Here is a 10,025-nt window from a genome sequence, read left to right on the forward strand (position 1 = left end):
CGAAATTCCCATGGTGTTGTTCAAAATGTGCTCTGGCACAATCATAAGCATCGCTCGCTACTGAAAACAAGAAAAAAGCCGGTCCTGCTATGGGCTGAACCATTTGTAAATGGTGGAGGGGGGGAACACTATTGAATATATTCAGTTTTAGCATTTATATTCACTGTTGACTGTAACTACGCTCAAACTGTTAATGCTATCTTATTTTAATAAACAACACTGTCATGTGCAAAACTGGGGTGGCACTTGGGGTGGCAAGGGATCATTTTAGGGTGGCAGTTGCCACCCCATGCCACCCTTCTAGATCCGCCCCTGCTGATATACAGATTAAAAGTTAGGCCTGCAGTATATCATTGTTAACCTTCTGATTAAAAAAAATCAACAGCAAAAGAAGATGTTAAAAATAAAGTTCATGGTTGTGAATAAAATTGATTTCAATAATCTTTTTTAATTATTATTTTAAAACAACTTGATGTTGTTGTGTTTCACGCCATATTATCAGACCACCTTAAGTGGGTCCGCCTTAAATTTTGAGTTTGTGTGATCGCTGTTGATTGGTAGCTAAACTGCTGGTAAACTGTGTACAGAAAAAAAAAATCTGGTAGCAACATTGTGCAGTATGAGCGAACCATTTCACCAAAAAAAGGGGAAGCAAGGCAAGACGTGGCTGCAGCGGTCTGCAGACGTGACTTCTGATCAAATTCGAACCTCCTCCTAAAGAAACAAAGAGCGACATTACATTGCGGGATGACGTCACCTGAAAATGACCAATAGCGCGGCGAGCTGCTGAGCTGTGTGCCAACCGCTCTTTTTTTCATGCAGGAGACTCAAGTTGGCTAACGGACACAGTTTTGAACTCGTATATTAGCGCCATTTATTGCTGCTTGGACCACAGCATCTTCGGAATTTGTAGACATCCTGGCAGCTTACAATTAGTTCGAGGTGAGGTGAGTACATGCAACTTCAAGTTATCTCTGTTATAAAAATCCACCAGCCCAGCGTTTATAGATAATTTTAGCAGTTCGTTTTTTATGAGTGAGGTTGTGAATTTAGTTAGCATTTGTGAGTTGAGTTAGCATTACTGTCGCGAGGGAAGCATTGCTGGCATTGTTTGGCGTGCTTAATTTGCTAGGGAGGAATTACCAAAGTACATGGAGTTATGTTAACCTGTAATTTCTGTGGTAAGGTAGTTCAGTCATCAAGGGGCTACGTGCTTCATTGTAAACTGCATCGGAATGAGCCACGTTGTTTCTTTCGGTGTAAATATTTAAATATAAATGTAAATATTTTACACATTTCTTTGTCTGTCTCTAAATCTTATTTTGTCTTTATTATGATTAAAAAAGTTTGTTTTGTTCCTGCCCTTTTCAGACACTGAATTTGAGCAGAAACCATAAGGATACTCAAAGGACCTGTGACTCTCAGGAAATGGTGAGATTTCAGGTGATAATCTTTTTTTCTTTTTTTTCCATTAAATTCATTTTCCTTTTTCCCTTTACAATATTGCTGTTTTGTTTTTGTAAACAGCATCAAATGAGAGGGACAGATGAAACAGTTTCAAGACAATGGCAGGAAAAACATGCTGAAGATTGAAACAAACCTTGGCTGGAAATATTTGGTATGTGTTTTACCGTAAATCAAATTGTTGAAAAACATTCAGCTACACTGCAACACAGGGAAACTTGATTTGCACTTATTTTGTTACTTTAATTTCTTGTCTCATTATTTTTGTCAGTTATTATTGTTTATGGTGTATGCCCTTCTTGTTTTCTTTCTGAATGCAGAAGGTATCTAGCCAGTCCACAATGAAAGCTTCGTTGCACCCCATGAGTCTTCTGGCAGAAATGATGGCGCCTGTATTCTTTGGTTTCCCTAAACATCACACCCTGCCTGTTTATACGAGGCTCTTCAATTAAGTCTGCACCCAAAGATTCAATAAGAGGTAAGCAGTGGTATTATTCAAGTTTTGCTAAAGAAAGATGGACAGGAGACACTAATCTTAATCGGCCGAGCTCAGGTTCATGTCCAGGTGAGCAGTTTCATACGCTATAAAATGTAGATTGAATGATAGGTCTCATCACCATGCATTCAGCCATTAACTTCAAGTTCTATGATAAATCAATAGGAAACTTAAATACGTTTTCCAACAAATTATGATTGTGATTAGGGCTGCGTTGTCTGTGTATCACTTTTACATAAGTAGCAGGGCTCTAGAGTGCGACCAAATTTTTCAGTGGTGCGACTAAAAAAAAATATTTTCAGGTAACAAAAAAAAAAAGAAATCCCTGCAACTCTCCATGTGGTCAACAACAGACACACATTATGCCCTATCGCGGACTAAACCAATCAGAGATAGTCAGGGGCGAGACCTCTCTGATTGGCCGTGGTCCAGTTGAAAGTGCAGGTGGAAGAGAGAGGTGAGTAGCTTGAATAAAGCGATATCAATTCATTAACGGATTCCACACAAAGACGTAAACACAGAGCGGACCCGACGCATCAGAATCAGCTTTGTCTTTCTCGGCTTTCTCACCCCACGGCCCGAACACGGACACGCTGTTGGAGCTTAGCGATTCTGATGCGTTGGGTCCGCGCTGTTTCCGTCTTTTTGTGCTGATTCTGAGCTGCAGGTTTTGTCTCTCCAACCAAAATTCGCCGAGCCAGCAGCAAAAGAAGCAGCAAACTACGCTTCACATTTGATCAATGTCGTCATGAATTCACTCTGACTTTTGCTGTTTTGCTTCCACCACGATAAAAATCACACTTCATGCACAGCTCTCTCTCTCTCTCTGTACTTCAAGAACAGTTTCCCGTCTCAAATCTGTTTTCTGCATTATTCATTCGCTTACTACCCACCAGTCTACCGTTGTTTACAGCGCGGTCTTTTTCTTTTTTCACTTAAATGACCTCGGACAAGAAAGCCTAATTTCTGTTGTTCAATACTGAAGAAATTTAAACTTCTTAAAATTATGCAAAATTGCAGAATATTTTTAAGGTTATCTGCTATAAAAAACCAGACCAGGAAAATCTCCTTCATGTTTTTCTGTGTTTTATTCTGTTACTTTGACACAAAGGCATCTGCTGTGATGTTCACAATTCGGATGAAGTCTCACATGTATCAGTACTGATAAATGATCAGAATTATAATATTTCTGACTGTCTGAGGCTAAACTGAATCGAATCGGGACTTTGAGAACCGGAATCAAATGGATTATAGAAATCAGTGATGATACCCAGCCCTAGTGAGCAGCCTAGGCCCGACAGAAGTGGATGTAGCTGTGGGTAATAAGAAAAGATGAAAAGAACTATTGATAACTTTTTTGTTAAGTTAAGGCCTGATCCGTCTGAAATTCATAGCCAGCTCTGACACGGTGCCATCAATCTTTGAATGCTGAAAAAGCACAGTGTATCCAGAAAACACATTATATGCTGCAATAAATGCACTGCCCAAGTGTCCCCTCTCCCCACTGCCTTTCAGCAGCAGGCAGCAGCAAACAGGTCGTCAGGCCAAGATGATGATTAAGTTTAACATTTTCTACAATATTGACAAAGCACTTTAAGCACAAGATTGTTAGTTAATAATTTAGAAATGAATATTGTCTGTATGGACTTCCCCCCCAAAGAAAGTGCACATGTAAAACTGCAGTGATAAGCGATGCGGTTCAAAAATTTGAGTGCGCCTAACTTTTGTGCCGGTACGCCTAAATTTTTAAAGTTAGGCGTACCGGTGCGCCCATGTCAAAAAGTTAGTCTAGAGCCCTGAGTAGATTTAAAGGATAACTATTGCCAAAACGCAACCTGGGCTGTTTCTTTTTACTGTATCGATTTTGATGCGCTCAAATTTATGCCCCGGCCCCCTAGTATTCCCATTCACTGGCTATTGACCACAAAACAAAATCACGGTCAATCTCAAAAACGGTTTGTTTGTCGTAATTATGCTTTTAGATATATGTTTGTCTCATTTACAGTAAAAAAAAAAACAGCCCAGGTTGCATTTTGACAATAGCTATCCTTTAAGAACTGTATATTTTACACTTAAGAAATCATTTATCATTAGATCTGTTTTTGGCAGCACGTTTTGTTCATTTCTGTGCATTTTGCTCAAGCACTGATCAAACTTTGTCCATTTTTTGCTGCAGAGGGGATCCTGCCAGTCCAAAGTGAACTCCTGATGGACATTGAAGTACTCCTGCAGAGCTTGTATCTTCGACACCATGCGCATTAGAAACTCCACTGAGTCCTTTCCTTCACCAAGGCAGGACCCAGTGACTCATTACTGTTGATAGGTCAGGGGCAGGTAATATTTTGTTTCATGTTTATTCATTCCTCCATGGATTACCAGCCATATATATGGACACATGCTGTATTCTCAAGATCTATGCTGTTTTGTAGGAATAGAGAAAATGATATGTTTAGTCTGTTTTCAAATGGTATGTCATATTTTCTCATTGTTTATCAGTAATATTCACTACCTTGGTTATATATGAGCATCTTTAGGTTTTTCTATATTTAGCGGTTGCAAATGTAAAATGTACGGTAAACCATTTATGTTCCTCATATTGTACTGTATTTTTAGCGGTAAAATACCGGCAGCTGTGGTTGCCAGGAATTTACCGTAAAATGTATCTGGTCAAAATAAAATGCTGTAATTTGTTATACAATTTCACAGTGTTTTTTACTGTCAAAGGTTTTAATAAGGTTTAACATATTTCTGTTATTTTTACAGTTATTTACAATAATAGGGTCTATCCTATTACTGTTAAATTAACAACAAATTACTGTAAATATTATTGTATTATAACTTTTTTTTTTACTGCAAATATCCGTAAAAAGCTATGGGAAGTTGCATTTTTTACATTAAATTGCTGTATAATTGACAAATATATTTGGTTTTTTCTATCATGATTTTGGTAAAATAATACGTTGTCTACCTTAAAATTTAGGGTTACAAAACCAGTATACCGTATTGTCTTTTACAGATTCAACATTTTTTTCACGGTATATTCCTGGCAACCACAGCTGCCGGTATTTTACCGTAAATTTGACAGTTTTTTTTTTACAGTGTGGTCCCTGAGGTCTTCAGAGCAGAGATTTCTGCTGGTGCCTCATACTCACTTTAAAACACTTGGACATCAGGCCTTTTGAGCGGTGGCTTCAAAACTCTAGAATGAGTTGCCCTCATTTCAGCATTTTATTGCTTCAGAGGTAGCTGATCATATTTACTGCTTTTATTTTTGTTAAGGAAAACCTGTGTTATGCGCTGCACCAGTTCTGCTGACATTGTTTGTGTTCATTATTGAGATCGTAGAGTGTGTGGTGTCACCGTACTGAATTAAACTGAAATAATTTTAGTGTTTTGCTCCCACCATAAACAGTGTTAGCAGAAACTGAAAACAGATCAACTTTATAAATAACTAACAAATTTCTTGTAAAATAATTGTGGTGTGGCTCATAATTTAAATAATAGTGTATAGTTTTCTCTTGAATTAAAAAGCAGAATATTGTAAAGAATATATAAAATATATACACAGTGCTCTTTAAAGATTGATCTGATGTGCTTATATGTTTTGTTTGTGTCCTGGTCCTGTGTTTGGGGGCTTTTAGGCTTACATTTATAAAGCACAGTTTATTTGGTTATTATCTTTGAGTTTTGTTGTTTAGAGTCTTCAGTTTATAGTCCAGGCTTTCATTACTTCAGTAATGAGCAGTGTTGGGCAAGTTACTTTGAAAAAGTAATTCAATTATAGTTACTAGTTACTTCTTCAAAAAAGTAACTGAGTTAGTAACTGAGTTACAATATTCTAAAAGTAATTAATTACTTGAAAAGTAACTATTGCGTTACTTTAAAAAAAAAATGTTTAACCCTCTGGGGTCCAGGGTATAATTGGCCATTTTTTACTACTTTTGATTTTCCCTCCACATTTTACCTTTAAAAACTATTTACTTTGCCTTGTTTGGTATCATCCTTTTCAGCACAACCTCACGTGTCTGAATTTACAGTTATGTTTTCATTTTGATATACTGTATTAACACAATTGATCTAAAATCAGACAAAAACCATAAAATCAGAGTAGAAAAAGTTATTTTTTTTTACTGTAACAACCACAAACATGTTTAATGAATCATATTTCATAACTTTAAATGCAAATATTAATTGTCAATTTTAAAATCCTATGCACAAGTTTTGCAAACAACAAAGTTATTTGCAGCCATTTACCTTTTACCCTTTTTAAAATAACCATTTCAAACTATTTACAGAACAATCAGGTGTTCTGCATTCAATAAGATGCCACACAAATTATTTGTGCCACTCCAAAAAAAATAATTTCTGTCCACTATAAAGGAGAACATCACAGCCTGATACCTGCAGGTCTGACAGCAGCAGGTGTATCACTCCTGTTTCTACCTGGAGACAGCAGTCGCCTCATTGTTCTGACACACAACACAAAACTATCCACAACACTACACACTAACTACACAAGACAACACATTAACTACACACTCCAAACACGCTAAATGTCACAAATCTCCCACATCTCAAAACTCGCTCTCTCTTTTCCTGCTCTCTCTCTCTCTCTCGCCGTCAATCTTAAAACTTCCCGTTTTTTTTTTTTAGGTCACTTTAGATCGACCTAACAGACAGTCTAGAGCAGGGGTGCCCAATCCCAGTCCTCGAGAGCTACCGTCCTGCAGCTTTTAGATGGATCCTTGTTCCGACACACCTGAATCAAATGAATGGCTTGTTATCAGGCATTTGCCAAACTTGATGGCATGCTGAAGAGGCAATCAAACCATTTGATTCAGCTGTGTTGGAGTAGGGATGCATCTAAAAGCTGCAGGACAGTAGCTCTCGAGGACTGGGATTGGGCACCCCTGGTCTAGAGTGAGAGAGCTGCAATCGATGTGTCAGTGCTAGCGCTAATGTGACAAAACTATTGAGGAAAAACACGCGTATATATTGTTTATCATGACTATCAACACAATTTATAAACTGGTATATATCACCTTGTTGCTTTGTCTTTAAGTGGTCATGTGATTGGCTTACCACGACTACTTTATTCTTCCTCAGTCAAACAGCAGCACTCATGCGATTGTTTTGCCTCCTGAGCTCCAGGTGTTGTGCTAGACAGTGATCATGATTGCCGTCCGCGGGAGCGCGCAGCTGCTTAAAGCTGTACTTACATAGCCAGCTACTTCCGTGCAACTGATATAAGATGCGGTAAGCTGAACACAGCTTCAGCCGTCTGTTTGTTGAAAAATAGTAACGGACCGCGTTTTCTTGTTAGTAACTGTAACGGCGTTGTAACGATAGGAATAGTAATTAGTTAGATTACTCGTTACTGAAAAAAGTAACGCCGTTAGTAACGCCGTTACTTGTAACGCCGTTATTCCCATCACTGGTAATGAGTCTCAAATGGTATTAGGTTCATGTTTTCCTCTGCCTCTGTTTAGTTTGTCTCTAGTTGATGTTTTTCTTTAATATTCCTGGGTTTTCAGTGCCTTTGCATTTTGTATCAGGTTCATTATCAGGCCATGTTTAGTCTTTGGAACTCTTAGTTTTTAATTCTTTCTACTTTTGTGCATTTTCCTTTTTTTTTATCATTGCATCAAAATTTAGGGTAATTATCTTGAGATTTCAAGATCTTTTCCCAGAAGTTTGTGAAAGTTGAAATTCTGAGACACCTGACTTAAAAATCTTGAGTTAGTAACCTGAAATTTTGACTTATGGAGTCACAGCTTGTATTTATATATCTGTGCTTTAGTTTATTCCACATTTCCTCAGTGTTGCTTGTATCTTCTTGAGTAGTCTTCATTGTTGTGTTATGTGTTTCTCTTTTATGTTCCTACCTGTTGTACATCGTTGTGTTTTGTCTCATGTGCCTTGCGTTTACTTTCCTGTGTCTCATTATCAGATTTGGTTGCGCTGTGTCTTGTTGCTCAGGTGTGTCCACGCTGCCTTGATTGCCTTCGTGTGTCTCTCTTTATTCTCTGTTTGTTGTGTCTTGAATGCTCAGAAACACTTTTTAATTCTGCTGTTTAATTTCTGCATTTAGATTTTTGATGGACTGAGTTTCTTCTTTTTTAATTTCTGCCTTGAGAGTCTTACATTTGGCTCCTGCAATTCATAATAGTGAATTTTTCTGATGTAAAAATAAGAATACCACAGATTTACTACCTTTTTTGGCCTTTTTTCTGACTTAAAGATAAAGAAAGTTCGATTACCTGTGTTTTTGAGGCATTGTGTTTTGTCAACGCAGACAAGAACCCAAACAATTTGCGGTTTTCAAGCATCTCATCAAACAGACACAAACACTGAAATCTTAGAATAAGATGGAAAGCAGTGTTAAGCTAAATCACAGCCATCATAATATAGACAAAACACATGGCCTACAACAAGAGACAGATGACAATGTTCCTGTTTTCCCATTGCCATTGCACCAGTTGCACTACTTGCCCAAAGATATGTGGACAAATTTTACTACTATACCTTGAGTCTTTTCCTTTTTCAAAATAACTTCATACGCTATAATGTGCAAAATAGCTCTGCAAACTTTTCACCTTAACTGGAACTAAAGGGAATCACCCAAACCATGAAAACAGCCACAGGCAAAAGCAGCTGTACACTGTCAGTCTGTATCAACTTTTTTCTTAACGGATTAACATGAGCGGCAACAACAAAATTATATTCATTTCTCCAACCTGTCTAATTCAATTTTAAAGTTGCCAACACAATTTAATCATGCAGGATTAAACATGCGAGAATGTTGCTGTCAAACTAGATTTCTTTTCCTCAAAGAAATCTTTGATACTGCTGTTTTTTAAATTTCTCAAATAAATAAAAGCTTCTTGAAAAAAACAACAACAACTTTAAAGCTTTAGAGCCAGACTCATACAACTACAGCACAATTGAGTTATTTTTCCACGGAGCTCCTGTAGCCTGGATATTTCCTGGCAAATTAGCACAAACTGTCAAAGCAGTTTTATTTCTATGAATGTGAAAGAATGGAGCCAGTGTGACACTGATTGTTCAAATTAATGAACATTTAAAATCCCTTTATAAATGTAGGCTGCGGATTGGGAGCTGCTTCAATGGGCCTGGAGACAGTTAAGTGGAACACGTCTCTATGAGAGGGGAATAAAGACTGCCACACGAAATGAGCCTCATGCAAAGCACATCCACAGAGCTCCTGCTGTGAAGTCTGCGTGGAATCTGTGTCGCATATGGCACGAAGTCGTGGCTGTTTGATGTAGCAGCGCCCCGGGACAGAGTTCACGTTAAATTATAAGACACAGTTTGTAAAAGGGGAAGGCGGGGGACAAGGAATGTTTTGAGGCCAGTAAAGAGATTTCCTGCTGTGGAACAAGCAGCACTCTTGACGCCCAGAGGTGAACGAACATCATGCGTTGCCAGATTCAGTCGGCCCTGACTGACATGCTCCTCCTCAGTTCTCTTTAAATTACATGACTGGCAAATGCAAACAGTTTTCTAGGAATCGTTACACTAGAAGGTTATCTAATATATTTTTCCAGAACTCCAGACTAATTAAACCTTTTTGGATAATCAATACTGTAATCAGAGGTTCACCCTAACAAATTCTCCATAAGGTCAAACCATGCACTAATCAAAAAAACTGCACAAAATTAAAGAGCTACATCTTAGATTCTATAGATCTCATTTAGCAGGTTAAAGTTCGGGACAGTACCATTAGAAAAAGACTAAACAAGTATGATTTGTTTGGACAGGTGGTCAGGAGAAAGAAGACAGCAGCGCAGCTTTGATTTGCAAAGCTGCATCTGAGTAAGTTCCTTTATACAGATGAGGCCAGAATGGAGATGTTTGGCCATAATGCACAGCACCACATTTAGCAAAAGCCAAACACAGTATATCAGGATAAACACCAACTGTCTGGGGTGGAGGGGTGATTATTCAGGCTTGTTTTGCAGCCGCGGGGCCTCGGCACCTTACAGTCATTGAGTCGACCATAAACTCCTCTGTAAACCAAAGGATTCCAGAGTCAAATGTGAGG

General features: G+C 38.1%; 1 long non-coding RNA gene across 1 annotated transcript; it reads left to right on the forward strand.

Annotated features, from left to right (window-relative positions):
* The first annotated feature begins 827 nt into the window (after positions 1 to 827).
* LOC134617600 (uncharacterized) lies at positions 828 to 2,028 on the forward strand. Its single transcript, XR_010091550.1, has 4 exons — positions 828 to 947; positions 1,372 to 1,431; positions 1,528 to 1,618; positions 1,785 to 2,028. It is a non-coding gene; the product is annotated as an uncharacterized LOC134617600 (long non-coding RNA).
* The last annotated feature ends 7,997 nt before the right edge of the window (positions 2,029 to 10,025 follow it).

This window comes from Pelmatolapia mariae, linkage group LG18 (genome assembly GCF_036321145.2).
Source record: "Pelmatolapia mariae isolate MD_Pm_ZW linkage group LG18, Pm_UMD_F_2, whole genome shotgun sequence".
Classification (NCBI taxonomy): domain Eukaryota; kingdom Metazoa; phylum Chordata; class Actinopteri; order Cichliformes; family Cichlidae; genus Pelmatolapia; species Pelmatolapia mariae.